This window comes from Crotalus tigris, unplaced genomic scaffold (assembly GCF_016545835.1).
Source record: "Crotalus tigris isolate CLP2741 ecotype Arizona unplaced genomic scaffold, ASM1654583v1 scf7180000024437.13266115, whole genome shotgun sequence".
Lineage (NCBI taxonomy): Eukaryota > Metazoa > Chordata > Lepidosauria > Squamata > Viperidae > Crotalus > Crotalus tigris.
The window spans coordinates 5,572,021-5,594,112 of record NW_024100606.1 but is presented as its reverse complement, the minus strand read 5'-3'; the positions used below and the strand labels follow the sequence as shown (position 1 = coordinate 5,594,112).

Sequence of the window (22,092 nt, the reverse complement as noted above, 5' to 3'; positions counted from 1 at the left end):
CCCACTTATGTATCATCAGGTGCCAGGTAGGCAAGGCCCATTGGCTGGGTGTGGCCAGTTGGCTGGGTGTGGCCAATTGGGCGGGCGTGGCTGCAGAGGTAGTGGCAGACTGGGTGGGACTAAAAAGTTCAATCAATCCCAACTTTGCGAGATCTTTTTTTTTTCGGTGAGAAGTTGAAATTGGTTGATTGAACCTTTTTTTTTTTTTTTTTTGCACACAGCAGTGGAGGCCCAAAGCGGAAAGATTTTATAAAACCCAGCTGAAGGCCTAGGACTGGGGTGACGGCGCGCGTGCCCAAAGAGAGGGCTCTGCGTGCCACCTGTGGCACGTGTGCCCTAGATTCGCCACCATGACCCTATGCCATATGGGTTTTATAGATAACAACCAGCACCTTGAATCGCTTTCAGAAGCAATCTGCCAACCAATGCAGGAGGTGTGAAGCAGAAATGTTACATGAGCATATTGAGAAATGCCATCACTGCTTCCACTGCTATATTTTGACAAGTTGAAGCTTTTGAGTGGTCTTCAGCGACAGCCCCATATACAGCGCATTGAAGTAGTTGAACCAGTAGTGCATGAGTGACTGTCTGAAGACGCCCAAGTCTAAAAAATTGCATAACAGGAACATCAGGTAAAGTTGTGCAAAGACCCTTCTAACTACAGCTATCACCTGTTCTTCATGCAGGACCTGGGAGTCCAGGCAGACTTCCAGGTTGTATACCAACATGGAAAAGCAAAATGGTATGCCTTCGAAAGACAAAGATGGAATATCCTGAGATCTGGTTAGTCCAAACACTCTTAGTCACTTGCTCTTGGTAGGATTGAGTTGGGGGTAGTTTCTTCTCCTCCAAACCTCTTCCAGACACTAGGATAGAATCTCACCAGCCTCACTTAACTGGCCTGGATATGTATTATTATATAATTGGGTATCATCAGCATATTGATTAAATCAATTAAATCTTTAAATGCTGATGGTGCTTAACCCAAACTGACAGATCACTTCACCAAATGGTTTTAGTGTATTTGTAAATTGTTGGTAGAATAAAAAAATTACTCTAAGAAAAAGAAGAGACTTTAAGATATGTAACATCTATATAGAATCAAGACCACATATAAATAAATTGCTACTAAAATAGTATATGAAGACTGAACAAGTCAAACATTGCATAATAAAATGGATGCAAAATTTTAAGACACAAATATAACAATACTAAAAAAATATGGAAAAAATAAAATTTATTCCAAACTATAATTTAAGGGAAAATTGTTATTAAATGCTTTACAGATGATATAAAACATTAACAGAAAAAGAGATAAATCATAGAACAAAAATAAACATTTTATACAGGTAGTCCTTGAGATATGACCCTCACTTAATCGCCATTTTAAGTTAAGACTCCTCCCCCCAAAAAACTACATATCCCGTTTTGAAGTTACAACTGCAGCACCCCGTGAACATTCATCCTTATGAATGGGAGGGATGCTGCAGGCCCTCCCATTCTTTCCCCACTAGGAACCCCATAGCACTTAGACTAGCTCCCCACATCTGTCATCCATTGTACATTTATTTTTTGAAAATATCTGGATCTCATGTTGGGCAAAGCCATTCATGCATGGGTTATGTAGCTGCCTCCCAAAAGCAGCTGCCATTGGCAGCTGGGCTCTTCCCCTCCACTGGGCTACTTTTAGCTTTGCAAAATTTTCTGCTTGTCTGCTTCTAGACCAACTAACAAGCTTCACAGGACCTCCTCTACCCATGAGGGATTCTATGTTTCACTTAATAACGTACATGTTCATTTATGGGCCCCATCAGGAAGAACAGATCATAGGGGTTGTTAAACAAAGCTGTCTAACTTAGCGCCCATCAATACGAGGTTTAATGGGCAGGCTTGATTACAGTCACAGATTGAGAACTATCTGTATGTTGGAATTAGATTAAAAAAAAAATCTCAAAAGTACTAAAAAGAAATATGGTAGTTCTCAACAACCATAACTCTGAACAACTATTCAAAGTTACAACATCATTGAAAAAAGTGACTTATAACCAATCCTTTCGTTTACAGCCATTGCAGCATCTGCTTGGTCATGTGATCAAGATTTAAGTGCTTGGTAATCAGCATGCATTTATAATAGTTGCAGCAACCTTATCACCATTTGTGACCTTCCCTGACAGTTTTCAACAAGCAAAGTCAGTGTGAGAAGCTGGATTCACTTACTGCATGATTCATTTAACAGCTGCAGTAATTTGCTAAACAACCATGGCAAAAATCATAAAATTGGGTACAATTCACTTAAAAATCAAGTGCAACTCACTTAAAATTCTGGTCCCAACTGTGGTCATAAGTCAAGAACTACATGCACACGATATTATATAAAAAAAATTCTAAAAGTAAAATTTAAAATGAATCCTCAAATATTTCTAGTAGATGTAGTTCTGAAATGTCTGAACAAAAAATATAAGAGATTATTAAGATATATGTTGAGAGCTGTAAAGATAAATCTGACACAACAGTGGAAAAAATACATTTTGTCAATGAGATGGGGAAACGAAACATGGAACAATGGCAATGGCAAAATTAGCTACTGGTAGTTCTTGACATACAACCATAATGGACAGTTATTTTGTGTTTCCTCCATTTGCGAATATTCACACTAATTGTTGTTACCTTCTCACTAAGCTGCTTGGCAATAGTCTTGTAACGCATTCCTGTGTAGGTCTACAGTCTTGTCCTGACATCCTTGGACAGCTCTTTGGTCTTGGCCATGGTGGAGAGTTTGGAAACTGATTGATTGATTGATTCTTTTTTTTTTCAGTTTCAAGTTTTTTATTAATTTTACAATATTACATTTACATATTTGAAAAGTAGTGTGGCTGAGCACAGTAATTCCGTTGCATTTGAATATCATCAGTACAAATCTCAAATTATTACAACAAACTAATTCCCTCTCTTTCCCCCATGATATTTACTGTCATGTTCAAACCAATACAGTTCTTATTCTATTAATCAAACAAAAAATACCTTTCTAATATTCATCAATAATCTTCAGTCTATACATATCTTAATTAATTTGACATTCCACCTTTTAGACAATAATCTAGTAAGTTTTTCTTAACTTTAATTTGCCATTGATATTTAAGTTTAACGTTTAATCTTTATCTTTTCCAGGTTTTAAATGATCCCAATTTCTAAGTCTCCTATCTCACACTTGGAGCTAATATTTTTTTTTCCTTTTCTTCCTTTCACTTCCTTTCTTCCTTTCCAGAAAGAGAAAAAAAATTAAAAATAAACCACCAACATTTATACCACAAACTCGTATACAAATTTAATAATTAGTACTTATACTTTTAAGTTTTACTTAACCTTTGTCTCAACTCATAACAATACCTTAAATTCAAATCTTAATTATTTGTAGACATTCAGATTACATTTAATATTTAATTTTTCCAAATTTTTAATTAAACACAATTCCTTTATCCCAATTGCTCATACATTCTAATATTTAAAATACACACCTTATATATGTGCTCCTGGCTACTTTCCTTCATGACCAGAGGCAAGCTCACCTGACCAATAACCAGCCAAGACACAGTGAAGGCCTTTTGTTTCGTTTATTGCAATAAGCGGGGAGAGAAGCTCTCAAAGCTTGGTTCTCTCCAAAGTTTTAACCCAAAATATCTCCTTTTATTCATCCCTCTCACCGGCCGCTACAACCCTCCTCTTTCCCCATTGGCTGAGGTAGTATGAGGTTACACTCTTTCCGTCCGCCTATACACATTTCCTGATAACATACTAAATCATATTCACTTATACAATAAGAATAAGAAAAATTATTTTCCTATGGTTATTTTTAAACTCAATATATTTATGTCTCCACAATAAGCTCTTTTCCTGCTTTTCTATTCATTGTGTCTCTCTTCTTATCTTATTTGGCATGGTTTCCTGCTTTCCTATACTTTCTGGCTAGCCATTTCCTAAAAAAAAAACAACTATTTATCTATTTTATTACTTTCCTCTTCCTTTCTCAGACCCAACTATTTTTGCCTATATGGTTATCTCACTTCTTTAATGTTATCTCTTTCTGACTCTCACCATCTGTATTTTTTTCTATTAGTTTCTATTGTATTGTATTTTTAACTGACTGAAGATTTATCATATTGATGTATATTTATCAATCCCCCCTGTATTTCTGTATACTCTGATGAATCTTCATTTTTGGCTATATTAGATAACATAAATTGAATCTGTACATCTTCTCCAGAGATGTTTTTCGCTACTGACCCCAATGTTTTAGTGCAAAATGAAATACAGCAGGGTAAACATTGGAGACAAACACAACACATAATATCTATCACAACTATAAACACTAGTCCTATAAATATTTGTTTTAACCATCCAAAATTGGGAAGCCAATTTGTTAACCAACTCCAATCACCCCACATATTTTCATACTTTTGTTCAGGAGTTTTGGCCACATTCCTGATTCCTTTTGCAATATCCATTCTGCTTCATGATTATCAGCTACCTTTAAATTTTTACCTTTATTTCCCAGGCTGTTCTGGTGTGTTGTCTTCAGTAATATTAGAAGTAGAATCCACCCCTCATGATTATTACACAGTATTTCACACCCACAAATTGATCCACAATTACAACAATAACAATAATCACTAGCTATTACAGAGGTAACACATCTACCACCTAATTCTTACAATGTACAATTCTACATTTTCAGTTTCTAATGGTATGACTTCTGACTTAGTTATTCATTTTATTTGTAACAAACAACTTTTATTTCTCTGCTGAGTCACCACAAACATCTTTGTTCTTCATCTGGGGTCACCTGAAATTCTAAAAGAGATATTCAAAATAGGTAGGGGTTCTGGTCCACTACCCATTCAAGTCCTTTTAAACGTGGCTTTCAGTCCTTGTCCTGGAATAACCGTCCACCCTCTTTCAGGTCCAGTCACCACCTTTGCTTGTGTGTAGTGAGTCCAACCCTTCTCAGCCCTCCGGACAGCAGATATAACATAAGGAACTTCCTTTCTTTGGCTGTAGAAGTTCCTCCTTCCATTTACGATTCAGCACCCACTGTCCCGGCTGGATTTTATGGACTGGAAATTCCAAAGGAGTTGTTTGCGCCACCAAGCCTTCCTGTCAAAGAGAAGACAGAGACCCCAGTACTTGTTCTACATTTAGCTATTTGTCTCCCTCCTTTGGGAGTCTTAACCCTTTATTAACCCTTTTACATATCAAACATCCCTCTGTAGCCCTTTAGGCTATCCCATAAATTCCAAGGATAGCATAGAATTTCAAATACATTTCTACCTATGCTTTAATTCCCCAATATTTCCCCTCATATAGTTTTTGGATCACCATTCTTGCAGTACCTTGTAATAACCACAGAATCCCCTTAAGACCATTTTTGTTGTTTGGTAATTATAAATCTATATCCTTAATCCTTTCTTCTGCCAAAAAGTTGCTTTCCCATTTCTTTATAATTCCCAGAATAAGTTCTTACAAAATTGGGAAGCTACATAAAAATGTATTTGCTTCCACAGCTTAAAAGGGGAGGAAAGAAAAGAAAGAAAAAAAAAATCATTTATCCTGTATCAGATAGACTACACTTGTTCATGGAAGCTCTATCAAAAATTGTCACATTTTTCTTTCTCCTCCCCCTTTCACCCTGATTAGATACCATGTTACAAAAATATAACTCAATAAACTTATTGTAAATAACACATTCAGGATTCTAAAAGGTAAAGCACATAGGCTCACCAATTAGCATTGGGCCAACATTTCTGGAATGTCTTGACTCAGGCAAATAACATTCAAATCACTTTTGTGGCAGTACATCAAAGAACACCAGGATAGCTAAGAAGACAAAAGATTGTCTTCCCCTTCCCCCACTCACTAAACCAGACAGAGTAAAAATTTATACAAAACTTTTGCTTGAAACAGCCCTCAGGAGGAAAATTGCCTTAACATTTACAAAAGTGGCTTGCCAATACCTCCTTCCTAGGGCTAAAAATAAACCAGCCCCAAAACACTCAGCCAACCCTCATGGCTAAAGCAGGATTTGAACTCCAATCCAGCCTTGCAGCCTGTGGCTATAACCCTGAAACCAGATTGGTTTTCTATAAAGATTTCCCTTCCCCTCCTTGGCTCCAAGGAAAAGGAAAACAAATTGTACACACACAGTATGCAGCAATTAATCATCTTTTCTGCAGTAGCAAGGAGTCCCAAAGACACATATTTATCAGATGTTAAGTAAAACATCGTAAGATTGTTCCTTTGACAAGAATACCCTCAAATGCATTATTAAGGATAAATCCAAACTAAAATGCAAAGGAAAATCACTGAAGCATGCCACACATACAAAAACAGAATATCAGAGTTGAATGGGACATTAGAGGTCCTCTAGTCCAACACCTTACTGAAACAGGAAACTCTATCCATTTCAGACCCTATCAATTTCTAACCTCCTCCCAAAAACCTCCAATAATGAAGCATCCACAATTTCTGGAGACAATTATCCCACTGATTAATTATCCTTACAGTCAGGAAATTTTCCCCAATTTCTGTTCTTTAAAAACACACATACACACAAACAAACATGCAGACAGAAACTGCCTCCCCCTCCTTTTTCTTCTTCTTTGTGCATCTTTTACTTTTCCAAGGCAGAAATTCTTGGGTTAAAAAAATAACAAACTAAACATGTTTAAAAGGTTGCTCAAAAATTTCACCCCCCTTCAATAGCCCTTCCACCATGGGTTTTAAACCCATTCTTCCTTCCAATGTAATGTTATACTGTTTCTGATGTACAGCTTCTCCTGGTTGTTTAAGAGTTACTTTTAAGGGTTTAATTTGAACCCTTCCCCTATTCCCCTCCTTGGCTCCAAACTGAGGGGTTCACTTTTCTTTGAGCCTCCTCACCATTATTTCTCTTTCATTCCCCATAATAACAATCCCCAATTTACCAATTAAGTACCCCCTGGCCAAATTGCAGCTCCCTTTAACCAATACAAAGTTCAGGTCCTTTTACTACTGTCTGGACCATAGCTGATTTAAATATTGTTGTTTCTACTACATGTCCATAATTCCCTGATCCTTAATCTTCCCTTTCCCAATTTGCATTCCTGGAGGTAAAAGTTCAGGGTAAATCTGGTGGTCCAGAATCCACCAAGTACACCCTTTCCTCCTCCAGGGATCCAACTTTTAAGGTTTATCAGGGGTTCCTAAAAAGCTGAACCAGAAAACAGATTAGTCCCCTGAACCCCTAATCCTCAAAATTCACCAAATGTGCTAATTCTTCCCCCTCCTTCCTCTTAAGGTACCGTACTCATTTTCCCAGTGTCCTTCCTCCTTACAAAAGGCACATTTATTTATTTATTTAAGGACTGGGGAAAATTTTTCTCCTAGAGATTTATATCCCCTGGTGCCAACTGGCTGTCCTCACCCCCAGCCTGCCTTTACTGATTTTCTAATTACTCTTCCCCATCCTCTTTGCTGGCCTGTTTGCAATAATTGAGCCATGATTTTTATCTTATCTTATGTTTATCTCTCTCCTCTTCTCACTTCGCATATACTTTCTGAGCCTCTTTTACCGCTAATAAATCTTCTACTGTTTTAGTTTTCCATCTGTCTAATTTCTGCATTTGTACCCTAATACCTTCCCATGCTTTCCATTGGTCCTAAAAAAAATTTCTAACCTGTTTTCCTACTTCAATAGGATCTTCTATTAGTTTGGGCAATTCTTTCCTAGATTGCCTGATTTCAAAAGCTGTTAGGGGGGACAATTCCCCCCCCCCCCCCGAGAGAGGTTTTCTCCTCTCTTGTCACCTTCCAAACTATAGGAACCTCATGAAATACATAGCTTTCTACTTAACTCTTTCACACAAAATAGCAGATCAGAGTTCTCGCCTTTCATCCTGGCCAGGCATAAAACTTCACACAGCTCCTTTCTTCTCTCTCTCTCTCTTTCCCTCTCTTCCATCTGATTATTTCCATTCTTTTAACACCTTCCATTGTCCTTCTAATTACTAAGAAACTACCCTTCTTCACCCTTTCTTGCTTTTACACCAGACACAAAAAATTCCAAATGCTTCACCCCAGGCAAAACAATCATTCTTATTTTCAAGAAGCTTTTTCAAAGCCAATGAGTTCCATCTCCCAAATTTCCTTTTGGAATAAGGCCTTGTTATTTTGTATATTACTGTTAGAGGGTCTCTCCCTCCCCTCCCCCAGGTCTTTAGAAATGAGTCAATACAAACACACAGACCATTAAACATAATTTCCAGACCTTTCCACTTTTACTCTTTTAGGGCACTTGTAGCTTGTTCTCCAGGCAGTGGGGAAATACAAGGAGTGTTTCTGATAGATTTTAACCACTGCCTATCCATTCCCCATCGCTCTCAGCTAAGCTGAGAAGCCCAATTTAATTTATTGGCTGGCCAAACATGTACTTAAGCCAGGTATAGCAAATGCCTTGTTTAAAGCATTGACTTAAAACACTTCAACATTCTCCCTAAGGGATTCCCATCTCCCTAAGGGGGTTCATTCCAGAATGTAAATACCTTTCCTCTTTTTTTTTTTTCCTTATTGGCCGTCACACTGGCCGGGGAGGCGTCCCTCCTCTTCAAACTCTTATTGCCCATTAACACCTCTCTGATATACAGATACCCCTCTGGTATCTTACCTGTCAGGCTGAGTTGAAGTCCTTCCTTAGGTCGGCCGACTTTCCCTTAGGTTTTCATTGGGTCCTGGCTTTCATCTCGGGATCTCCAATTCCTCCTTGTTTGAGCAGGGGCAATCCGACCTTTAGGGCTGGAAAAAACTTACCCAGGTGCGCACTCCCCTTTCGAATATCCCCGGCTGCCAAAGATGGAACGGATGCAAATCCCGGAGGAGCCCCCAAGGCTGTTATGTGCTCCTGGCTACTTTCCTTTCGTGACCAGAGGCAAGCTCGCCTGACCAATAACCAGCCAAGACACAGTGAAGGCCTTTTGTTTCGTTTATTGCAATAAGCGGGGAGAGAAGCTTTCAAAGCTTGGTTCTCTCCAAAGTTTTAACCCAAAATATCTCCTTCTTTTATTCATCCCTATCACCGGCCGCTACAGCCCTCCTCTTTCCCCATTGGCTGAGGTAGTATGAGGTTACACTCTTTCCGTCCGCCTATACACATTTCCTGATAACATACTAAATCATATTCACATATACAATAAGAATAAGAAAAATTATTTTCTTATGGTTATTTTAAACTCAATATATTTATGTCTCCACAATAAGCTCTTTTCCTGCTTTTCTATTCATTGTGTCTCTCTTCTTATCTTATTTGGCATGGTTTCCTGCTTTCCTATACTTTCTGGCTAGCCATTTCCTAAAAAAAAAACAACTATTTATCTATTTTATTACTTTCCTCTTCCTTTCTCAGACCCAACTATTTTTGCCTATATGGTTATCTTACTTCCTTAATGTTATCTCTTTCTGACTCTCACCATCTGTATTTTTTTCTATTAGTTTCCATTGTATTGTATTTTTAACTGACTGAAGATTTATCATATTGATGTATATTTATCATATATAACTTCTATCATCTATTTTACCCATCTAATGACAATATAATCTTATTTCAACAATTTGTAGATTTTATATGACCAAAATTTTCTTTATCTCAAATCGTTACAATGTCTTGTGTTCAGAATACATATTCTATCTATTTAGATATATTCTATTTTAGATCTCATATATAGATCAGATTCTTATTCTAGCTTTTTTCCTCTGCTAGGTCATTTTTCGTATTTTTGCCTTTAAATCATCAAAAAAATCTCCTTTTATTGTTGTGGCTATTGTTTGATGTTGATAAGAACGTCCAGTTGATCTTTTCTTAAGAGGACTAGTTGATTTAGCCAGTAGTCTCTTTATTTTTCCAGTTTGATGCAGTTTCCCGAAGTATTTATCTTCTCTTTCATCTGTTTTTCTTGTTTATCTTCAAATTCCTTCTGGTTTATAAGAAACGCCCTTTCCTTGTTCTCTATTATCAATTTCTTTTTTGTGTTTTCTATTGTCTGTATTTGTTGAGTATCTAAGTCTTCTATCATAACATTTTATTGTTTCACTTTCTCTATAGAATTCTGTATAGATAATTGTTTGATTGAAGTAATAGTTTGAGTTTGTATATCCAGAGCTTGCATATGTAGAGTTTGGATCATCGCTTTTAACATACAAAGAATTTGTTCCTGTACTTCCTCTGTAGAAGAAATCCTTTCCTGTTCTCCTTCCATTGTAATATATTAAACTCAAGAGAAAGAAACTGACAGTCAGAAAGTCCACCAAATGGGGAGCTGAGCTGAATTTTGCAGATGGTGTTTCAAGGTTATTTTAGCAGCTTATGCAGGTAATTAAGTAGTTAGGATGTAAGAGAGGCAAATCTCACCCAGTCCTGTCCACGCTGCTTTGAAGTTGCTAGATGGTAGTGTGACTTCGGCTGTTTGTAGGCTAGGGACGAGCCATATTTCTATGGCCGGTTCTTTCGTTCGCCGGTTTGGAGGAATCGCCTGGTCTGACGGAAGAGTTGCTGCTCTCCGGGATCCAGCGAAAACCCCTCCGTGTCCTTTTTTAATTTTTACCCAATTTCAATAACAGTATTCCAATTTAGCCTTTAGTACCCATAATATTCAGATTTCTGGTAACCCAAATTTCCTTTATTTCATTATAGAATAGTTGTCATATCTAAAATACACATATTGTTTACTTAAATACATTCTTACTTTATCTCATAAATATATTCTATTTCTCATCTTAGTACCTCGTCACTTACTAATAAAATATCCTTTATTGTCTCAATCCAACTTCCATATTATAATTCAAAATTATATTCTAATAACTAATTTTCATTTCCCTTATAAATCTAAGTCCTAAATATTAAATCAATTCATATCTTTTAGGGTCTCCTTAGCTCATTATGTAGGATTTTAGGCTCTTCTGTTATAAACCAAAAAGACAAAATCCCATTTTCAGGGTCTCCCGATGAAGGAAAACCGGACGGTGGAGAGAGCGCTCCCACCATGTGTCCGCTGGCGCCGCAATCGCAAACCGGAAGCCATTGATTGATAAAGAATAAAGGGCAATTTTCTGGTGGACTATGTATTTTTATTAAGCAAAAAATGCAATGGCAATTATATAATGCTATATAATGAAGATAAGTTTTCATATTTTTGGTTGTGAAATTTAGATATGAGGAGTTTGAATTAATATTGGTAAATGTATACATTCCTTCAAACACATCCCTGTATTATAACTCTTGACTATTGGACATGTTTAGAAGTCATATTAGATAATATAGCCATACTGTATCTTCAGTTCATAATTATACTGCTTGGAGATTTTAATACTAAACTAGGTCCATCTTTGCATGAGTTTACTGAAAAGAAAGTATTCCCAAAGGAATTCCTCTTTTTTTCATATATTTTATTGATTTTTTTAAACATAAATCACTTAATAGTTGGTAAACAGTATATTTGCTGGGTTTACATTTATAAAGAAAAATCATTAACAATTGGTTTCTATAATCCCCTTTTCTGCAAAATGTCTTCTTTGCAAACCTTGAATTAATTAGTTCTTATTATTTTGATAAATAACAGTTATATAATTTTTTCCCAATATTCCTAGAAATAATGATCACATCAGTATAATATTTCTTTTCTATCTAATCATTCTAGTTACCTCATCTTATATCCTGTTACAGTATTCTTGCTGGTTAAGATCTTCTCAACAGTTAATTACATTTAAAGATTTAAATCCATTTTTCCCATATAAACCATCTCATCATTTTTACATTTCTTAAAGAATATGTAAAAACAGTAAACAAAAGGAAAAGAGAGCAAGAGTAAAGAAACATAAAAAGTAAAATACTACTTAAAATATATATTCCTCCTAAGCTAATATATATTCATTCCCAAAATTTCTTATTCTTTTTAACCATGATTAAAAATATATTTAATCTTTCAATATTCCATTTAATGTGTCTAGTCATCTAACCTTATAACTCTTATTCAAAACATTTTTTTTATTTTTTTATACATTATAATTTCCCTAAATTCAAACACATTTAATTATCTAAAACATTTCTTTCATCTAAGCCATTTCAACAGTATTCTATTATTTGTATCAAAAAATAAAATAAAAAGGGGAAAAAAGCATACAGTATTATTTAAGAAATTCATCCCTCTTAGAATGACATATGTATTCAAAATCTTTTCTATTTCTTTAACCATATTCAAATAAATGTTTCTTTTTTAAATATTCTCTCTGGTAAATCCCATCGTCTATTTTCTTAATTTTCACTTTAATCTTTTTCCTTTGACCAGTATCCTTTTTGATCAATGTGTTTTGCTGAATCAAAAAGTTTTTCCGTATATTCATGCTTGTTGCTGTGGGTATAAGAAGTAAATCAAATAAAGTATCTTTATTTGAGATTTTTGCCTTTCCATGTTTCTTGAAAATCTTTTTTTTCTTCTCTGCTTCTCTTATCACTTCTTTTCTCTCTGATATTTTCAACATCTCTACATTCCATTTTATCCAATCTGGGTTTTTTGGTCCTCAGATTTATTTTGTAAACTTAAGGGATGAGTTGTTTTTTTTTTTCATTTCTTGTGAATGTTTTCCTACTAGGATTAAATCATGTTTTCTTGCTTTGTTAAGTTCCATCTTTGAGTCTCTATTTTCAGTTTTATGTCCATTTATTTGTTTTGTCTGCTTCTTCTCTGTTGTTGAAGTTTTTTTTGTAGAGTTTTGTACAGTTAACTTAGAAATAGATTGATTTATATTTTCAAATTTATTTTGGATTTCTTTGTGATTTGAACTCGTTTGAATTAATTGCAATATACTATATATCTCCTCCTGAGAGGTATTTATGTTTTCTTGGTGTGTTCTATTTACATGTCTCTGATCCATGATGGCCAAAAGTTGAAGTTTTCCTTCTTTTCTGCAAATAGCTTTTGAATCCTGGTTAAATAGATATTTGTAATCCAAAGAGTTCAAAAAAGGTTTTTTTTCCCCTAAAGTTTATAATTCTCTCTTTGTCTGCAGCCCAGATTGTTGTCTTTTTTTTTGTCACAGCTGTTCTTTGTTATTAAAGCTTTGAAGGTCACAAACACAGATTAGCTTTTCCCAGGTTTTGGCAAGTTCTCTATGGCGTTCATAACTTGTCATAATCTTCATCCACCACTAGGTGTCAGCATCTATTTAGTTTTCAATATGAACAATGATCTTTAAAATGAGAGTCTTAGCCATTCAATAATTTTAAACTTGTCAAAAATTAAATTTTAGCTTTCAAGTTTATAAATTTATTTCACTACCATATATTTTGATCCTCCGTGGAGATTTTAATTTGCCGCGTCTGTTAGTATAAGGGTGGGGCAGAAGTCCCCATTCTTCACTTTCGGAGGTATTTTGCTTCTTGGGGATTTTTTCCAGAAAATTAAATGTAGAATAGAAAAGGAAAATCAGATTCCTCACCCAGTTTCAAGCACGCTGTTTACTGTTGTGCTGGTTAGTTTTTTTGAACTTCGCTTGCAGGTAGCTTGGGCTGATCGGTGAAATACAACCTTTCTCCTGTCGGGTTAGAAGGCTTTCCCCAAGACGAATGGAACGGCCACCGTCATTCCAGAGTCACCGGGGCACCCTTCTTTCTTTGTCGCCTCTCCGGGGCGGCTTGGACCCATTAGGATCTCCAGGCAGGACGAAAATTAGCCATGGGGGTGTGGCAATCTGCAAGCCCGTGATCAGTCGCTACCGCACAGGACTAGAAGTCCCCGAAAGGAATTTCTTGATAATCATCCACAGTGGCTTTCTAGAGACAAAAAAAGTAATACTGCCGGTCTGCTCCTAGTTTCTTTGATTTTTCAAAGGTAATCTTAAAATCTTGGGAGATAAGGATAATAATTATATATACCTTTACACAAACCACTCAGCCCACTCAAGTAGCGTGCTAGATCTCTTCTGTATATCAAGACATAAAGTTGATCTCTTTTCAGAATTTACCATAAATTTATGTGATGAAAGTGATCATCAGCCGTGACATGAGGTTGCTCAGATCAAATAATACGGCCAATAGATGGCTCACTAAAACAGTGGTTCTCAACCTTTTTAATGCCGTGACCTCCAACCGGTCGTAAGTCGAGGACGACTCAACCGGTTGTAAGTCGAGGACTACTCAACTGGTGCAGCATCGTTTGCAGAATGGGACTTTTGGTGGGCTCAGCAGGGCAGAGACAGCCTGGACAATTCCTATTGGCTTTTGAAAGCCAATAGAATTAGACTCTATTCAAGAGAGGAGTAGCACAGCTAAGGAAAAGGGGAAAAAATGGCGGACTGTGTTGTTTGGCGACCCCCGTGAAATGGTTGTTCGACCCCAAATGGGGTCCCGACCCACAGGTTGAGAACCACTGATATAGATAGATATAGATATATAAAAATTATAGGCTGCTTATTTTACCACAGAGTAATTCTGGGTAGCTTATGTTTTCTAACATAACATAACATAACAACATCAGACACATTGGTTCCCTTACCCCTATCACAGGACCTGACAGTCACTAAAGCAGTGTTTCTCAACCTTGACAATTTTAAAGCATGTGGACTTCAACTCCCAGAATTCCACAGCCAGCATTGCTGGCTGTGGAATTCTGGGAGTTGAAGTCCACATGCCTTAAAATTGTCAAGGTTGAGAAACACTGCACTAAAGGGTAAATGTGGATTATCCATCATCATGCTGAGAAAAGGCGTTCAGGTAAGAAAACGCCCCTTCTCCAGCATGTGGATGGATAATCCACGGATTGGGACATACCAAAGCCCATCTTTCCCTAAGGGGGGGAAACAGTCAGGGCATGTGATTCTGCAGATGACACAACTCTTTGCAACACCCTACAGCCAAAAGAAGTGTCAGTAGACACAAACTTATTGATCTTGTAGTGACGTATAAATGGGGAGGGCGACGACCAAGTCGCCACTCTGCAGATCTCCCCGATAGGCGCTTGAGTGGCCCAGGCCGCAGAAGTTGCAGCACTGTGGGTGGAATGAGCAGTGATATGTGAAGGAATGGGCAAGGACTGAGAATGATATGCCTTGACAATACAGGCCTTGATCCACCTGCCAATGGTGGACGACGAGACCTTTCGTCCCATAGAAGAAGGATGGAAGGAAATGAAAAGTGCCTCCGACTTACAGAAGGCAGCGGTCTGCCTAATATAAATGCATAACGCTCTGCGTACATCTAAGGTGTGCCACTTGTGTTCCAGGTCATGAGACGGCAGAGGACAGAAACTCGGCAACACAACCTCCTGGGAACGATGAAACAAGGTGTTCACCTTGGGGACGAATGTTGGATCTAGCCGAAGGGTCACACAATCCGATCTAAAAACGCATAGATCCTCCCTGGCAGAGAGCGCTGCCAGTTCGGATATGCGCCTGGTGGAAGTCACAGCCACCAGGAAGGCTACCTTCATGGACAAAAGACTCAGGTCACAAGTCTTAAGGGACTCAAACGGTGACCGAATAAGGGCCTGAAGTACGTACGAAAGATCCCAGGAGGGATACCTATGAATAGTGGGAGGATTAGTGTTGACTAACCCTTTTATGAAGAAACGAATCATCGGGTGATAAGTTAGAGGAAAGAGTCTTCACATGAGAGCACCATGGCGAGGGCCGCAACCTGCCTCTTGATGGTGCTTGGAGAGAGACCCATGTCGATCCCGTCCAATAGAAACTCCAAGATCCGTGGCACCGTGATATTGATATGATGTTTGGAAGCCCAAGTAAAGAAGCTCCTCCAAGTGGAGTCACAAATTCTATTGGTCAATGGATGTCTTGAAGTCTGGATCATATCGATAACCCTTGTAGGGTAAGCTTCCTGAATCAGATGTCGCCGCTCAAGTGCCATATGGTTAGCTGGAGCCATTGAGGCTCGGGGTGTTGGAGCACTATGACTGAGCGCTATGCAGTTTGGAGGTATCCTCCATGGCGTTGAGACAGACAGACTCATGAGGTCGGCAAACCATGGGCCCCTCGGCCAATGCGGAGCTATGAAAATAACCTCTGCCCTCTCCCGCAGGATCTTGCAGATAACCATGGGCAAGAGAGGCAGAAGTGGAAAAGCATAAAGTAGGGCCTGGGGCCACTCCCTCCGTTCCCGGTGATGGAAAATGGGAGAAGAATCTTGGTAGTTGCGAATTCACTGCTGAAGCTAATAGATCCAGAGCTGGCTGACCGAACCTGCTCGTTATCTCCACAAATAGATGCCACTCGGAGTGGTCTACTGTTGCCCTGCTGAGGGCATCCGCCTGTTCGTTGATTGCCCCCGAAATGTGGTCCGCCTTGATAGAGGAGAGATTGATCTCTGTCCATGAACATAGCAGTCTGGCCTCCGTCATCAGCGACCTGGACCGGGTGCCCCCTTGACAGTTCACATGAGCTTTGGCCACTATGTTGTCCGTGAGGACAAGAACGTGCCGACCCCTCACCCTGAGACTGAAATGACACAATGCCAGGTGTATAGCTCTGAGCTCCAGCCAGTTTATATTGGACCAGTGACCCTGAGCTATCTGGGACTGGAGGTGAGCTCCCCATCCGAAGAGACTGGCGTCTGTAGTGAGAACAATCCGTGATGGTTCCTTGAACCTGCAGCCCCTGGCTACAGCCTGAGACGTCCACCATTGAAGCAAATTTGATACTGGAGGTGTCACACTCACTGGCTTGTTGGAGGAGGTGAGCTTTCGCCTTTGAAAGAGAAGGAGGAACCATTGCAGGGTCCTTGAATGTAGTCTGGCCCAAGGTACTATGGAAATGCAAGAGATCATCTTGCCTAAGAGTTGGGAGAGAGTAATGAGAGGAACAACCCAGGCGTGTTGTACCTGACGTACCAAGGCCCTGATACTGACCTGATGGTCCGGTGACAGGTAGACCATGCAACATGTTGTATCTATCACTGCTCCCAGATGAAGCCGTGTGGATGGAACCAACTGGCTCTTGAGGAAATTCACAGAAAACCCGTGGTTCTGGAGTACCCCGATGGTCAGGGCTACGTCTGACCTCGCTGGCTGAACTGACACCGATTGAATAAGGATGTCGTTCAGGTAGCACTGAATCCGAATGGGGACCATTCTCAGGTGAGCGGCTAGAACCGACAGGATTTTTGTGAATACCCTTGGAGCGGATGACAGGCAGAAGGGAAGCGCTCTGTATTGATAGTGATAGGATCTGTAACAGAATCTGAGAAATTTGCGATGTTGCGGAAGAATTGGAATGTGCAGGTATGCCTCCGTGAGGTCGATCGATGTTAGGAGGTCGTTCCTCCTTATACTGGCCAAGATGGACTGCAATGTTTGCATCTTGAATTTTCTGTAAACCAGGTAAGAATTCAACCTTTTCAGATCAAGAACAGCCCTCCATCCTCCTGAGACCTTCGGTACTACAAAGAGTATCGAATAAAAACTTTGTCACCTCTGATCTGATGGGACAGGTTCCACGGCTTGTATGTCTATAAGATGAGAAATGGCCTCCTTTATGAGGATTCTTTTGGATGGGTTTGAGGGATTCGGACACTGAATGAACCGATCTGCCGGTTTGGAGAGAAATTCCAGAGCCAGGCCGTTTGTTACGTTGGACAGAACCCAGACGTCAGTGGTAATGCTTTCCCAATTGTGGGAAAACAGGGAAAGCCTGCCACCTATGGGGGGGTCCCTCCCTGGAGTCACTTGTTTCTCCTGAAGGGATGCCCCCCATGCTTTGAAAGGGTGTTTAGACTGAGGTTGTTGCCTGGGTTTGGGACCACAGTGGTCCAATTGATGGCCCAACTGGGAGGGAAGAAGCGTTGTGGCTGGGACCATTCAGAGCTGGGAGTGTTGCGAAAGGTCTGTTTGCAATAAAACGGAGTAGATTTGCATTCCGCCCGCCTGGCTTGGTGGGCTAACACCTTCTTCTTATCCTTGTTTTCCACCAAATAAGGATCAAGAGCTTCTCCAAACAATTGACCACTGGAATAAGGAACGGTGGCCAAGTGCCATTGGGATTTTAAATCCGCCCGCCATTGTTTCAGCCACAGCAATCGAGTAGAATCATTAGTGGTGGTTGCCCTGGCCGAAAATCTGGCAGCATGTAGTGTAACATCGCCCGTGTATTCAGCCGTCGCCAACAACTTACCCAGTGTCTGATGGATGTGCACCTGATCTTGCGGAATCATGACTTGAAGCTCTCGAAGCCAAATGATGGAAGACCTTGAAAAGAAGGAAGCTGACATGGAGGCCTTCACTGCCCAGCTGGATGCCTGGTGTGCTCTGCTTAAAGAAAACTCAGATTTTCTGTCATCAGCTTTTAATGCTTCCACCATATCCCCAGTAAGAGTGGAGGGAGAAAAAATTGGAGTCAGAGACGTATCCACAGTCGGAACCTCCAGGAGGTTGGTTAAGGATGGGGCAACATTGAAGAGCTTTTTATCAGAGGTGCCTGGAGCAGGAGAGGCACCAAGTTTCGCCCATTGTTTCTTTGCTGTATTAACAAAGAAGGGAGGACATGGTATGTGCCGTTGGGTCACCATGGGTTCAGAAAACAATGGATTCAATGACTGACTGGTGGAAGGGGTGGGTTGTGTTTCCTGCTTGGGCGCAATCTGGGATGCAGCTGTGGCCTTGGACAGAATAGACTTGAACAGGGTGGGATCAAATAGACCTATGAAGGGAGAGGGTTCTTGATATGAATCTTCATCTTCTGACAACGGAGGCTCCCTTGATTCCTCCACATCAGAATATGAGTCTCCATCATGAGAAGATTGATCAGAGGGAATGGAGTAGGCGTAATCGGGGGGTTCAGAATGGCGCTGAGAAGAGGTCGAAGGTTGGGGCCTCTGAAGTGAGGCAATACTTTCCAAAACCTGAGTAAGCATGGATTGTAGCTGTTCCGGCCCAAGAGCTTGAGAAATCTCAGGACGGAGACCAGCAGCAATGGGAGTGAATGTGGCTGAGGATCCTGGTTGAGGATCAGGTGGGGGGGGGAGTTAGGATTTGGATTTGGGACCATGGGGCTGATGGACCTCAGTTGGGACATAGTGTCTGGGGACAAAGGCCTGTGGACTTGAGCTGCAGTTGTTGTTTGAGGCCCGAATAGAGAGCTCTCAGAGGTAGCAGTAGGATTAATCTCTTTTGGAGTCATTTTTTGGGCTTTAGAAATTTGCCTCTCTAGGGCCTGATGTCTCCTGGCAGTCTCCTTTTCTGCCACCTTGGACACGGACGCTTGCCAGATAGAGTCTTTGCTTTTGCCTTCAGCTTCCCTGCTGCCTCCAATTTTGAAGATTTGCGCCTCCTTTTACTTGGGGGGCTGGTGGGTGCCAAGACAATCTGGGGCTGTTTGTCTTCTGCCATCACATTGGAGGCCCTTCAGCACAAGTCTGAGAATTTATTTATTTATTTATTTTTTTCTAAAATTTATATGCTGCCCAATCCCAAGGGACTCAGGGCGGTGTACAAAATTAAAACAATAATATAACAATAAAACAATAAAATAAATACATTCATACAGCGTGTCCGATCATATCTCCCCCCCCCGGGGACATCAGCCCCAGGCCTGCCAAAACAGGAGAGTTTTAATGGCTTTCTTAAAGGCCGGCAGGGTGGGAGTAGTTCGAACCTCGGGGGGAAGTTGATTCCACCAGGTTGGAGCCACCACAGAAAAGGCCCTTCCCCGAGGGCCTGCCAGCCGACATTGCCTGGCCGACGGGACCTAAAGGAGGCCCAATCTGTGGGACCTCACCGGTCTCTGGGAACTGTGCGGCAGTATGCGGTCCTGTAAGTAACCTGGCCCTATGCCATGAAGGGCTTTAAAGGTGATAACCAACACCTTGAATTGCGTCCGGAGACCCACAGGAAGCCAGTGCAGCTCACGGAGGATAGGTGATACCAAGGTACGCCCACAATCGCTCTCGTGGCTGCATTCTGAACCAACTGCAGCCTCTGAACGCTCTTCAAGGGTAGCCCCATGTAGAGCGCGTTACAGTAATCCAGTCTTGAGGTGACAAGGGCATGAGTGACCATGAGTAAAGCCTCCCGGTCCAAATAAGGCCGCAACTGGTGCACCAGGCGAACCTGGGCAAAGGTCCCCCTGGCCACAGCCGATAGATGTTGTTCCAGAGGCAATATCAAGTGGATGTGCCTGGATTCAAATTGCAGAAGTAGCAGGGCATCAATAATTAGGATAGGGACACACAAAATGGCGGCCGACCACGTGTGAGGTGGGACATTGATGATGTCTGCACCAAATGGCTGTTGTCCACGTGCGAGATTTCCAGAGAAACCACACTAAAGAATAAGATGAGGGAATCTCTTCACTGACACCCCCTGTACTCAAAGAACTCTGGGGAGGAACGCAGACAGCTCTGTAACGAGCCCCAGGCAATCCAAAATGGTGGCTCCGAGCACGTGAAGAGATTTGGAGGCCAGAGGACTCCGGACTGGGGCAGGCAAATTTGCTATGTTATATATGCCTAAACAACCACCTGAAAACTCCCTCAGCCCCTCCTTTTTTCCCAAGAATAAAGGCAGGAGAAAAGGCACTTCTCACTGCCTAAGCAGCTCCTTCAAACCGGGCACCTAAAATGGCAGCCGGCAGCAGCGCGGCGATCCGCAGGCTGCAGAGATCGTTGAGCCGAAGCCCAGCCGATCTGCCAGTGTTTGGGGCCTCCACGGAGCTCCGCTGATCAGCTGGAGCGATCGGCAGCTCCGTGGCTCGGTTCCGTGGCTTGAGCAGCCAAAGAGACAAGGGGGGTGGAGGGAGGGAAGGGCGGAAGAACAGTTTACATTGAGTCTTGCAAAAGGGAATAAACCAAAAACTTCTACAGAAGAGGAAGGATAATACACGGATGGTAATACAGGGAACAATACAACCTGACTAGCTGAGAGGAACCAATGCGTCTTGCTGGGTGTAAGATTAAGTCGGAACTGGAACAACATGACCCGGCGAGAGGCGTGGCTAACTCTCAGACTTAGTCTGTTGGGTAGAAGGGACTTCAGGAAACCCAATCTGTGGATTATCCATCCTCATGCTGGAGAACCTTACTTTTTTCACTATTGAATTGTGTTTTGTTAGATAGTGCCCAATGTTCAAGTCTGTCAAGATCCTTCTGTATCTTAAGTCTATCTTCTGGAGTGTTGGCTATTCCTGCCAGCTTGGTGTCGTCTGCAAATTTGATGAGTTCCCCATCTATCCTCTCATCCAAAACATTGATGAAGATGTTGAAGAGCACTGGGCCCAGAACAGAGCTCTGGGGCGCCCCACTACACACTTCCTTCCATGTAGACGCAGTTCCATTGAGGATCACACTCGGAGTACAGCCGATCAGTCACCTATGAACCCATCTGGTGATGATGCTCTCTAACCCACATTTTTCTATCTTACCAAGTAGTAGGTTGTGGTCTATGTTATCAAATGCCTTACTGAAGTCCAACTAAATTAAATCCACAGCATTCCTCTGGTCCACTAATTTTGTCACTTGGTCAAAGAATACAATAAGATTTGTCTGGCATGATCTGTTTTTGACAAACCCATGTTGGCTTTTAGTAATGACTTTGTTTGCCTCTAGGTGTTTGCTGATTTATTGCTTGATTATGTTTTCCAGAATCTTCCCAGGTATTGAGGTCAGGCTGATATGTCTGTAGTTTTCTGGATCCATTTTTTTTTCCTTTTTGGAAGATGGGAACTACAACAGGTCTTTTCCAGTCCTCTGATAGTTCCCCAGTGCTCCAGGATCTTTGAAAGATATAGTTCAGTGGTTCTGAGATCACATCTGCCTGTTCCTTGAGAACCTTGGGGTGTAATCCATCTAATCTGGATGATTTGAAATTGTCTAGGGTAGACAGGTGTTATCTTACCATTTTCTTGCTTGTCTTAACTTGTGTTTCTAATACGATTTTTACGGTACTGTTTTTGATAGGTTGGTTTGTTTTTTCCCTTTGTGTAACTAAAATGTTAGATTTTGGTATAAGAAGGGAAACAGGAAAACACTAAGAAGTTTGAATAAGGGAAGCTTTTGGTTACCCAAATATAACTTAC

The 22,092-nt window shown here is 40.6% G+C and overlaps 1 protein-coding gene across 1 annotated transcript in view; it reads left to right on the top strand.

The window, feature by feature from the left end:
* Positions 1 to 22,092, top strand: part of LOC120302807 (cytochrome c oxidase assembly protein COX18, mitochondrial) — a 35,154-nt gene that overhangs the window by 3,273 nt on the left and 9,789 nt on the right. The gene's annotated exons all lie outside the window — the stretch shown is intronic.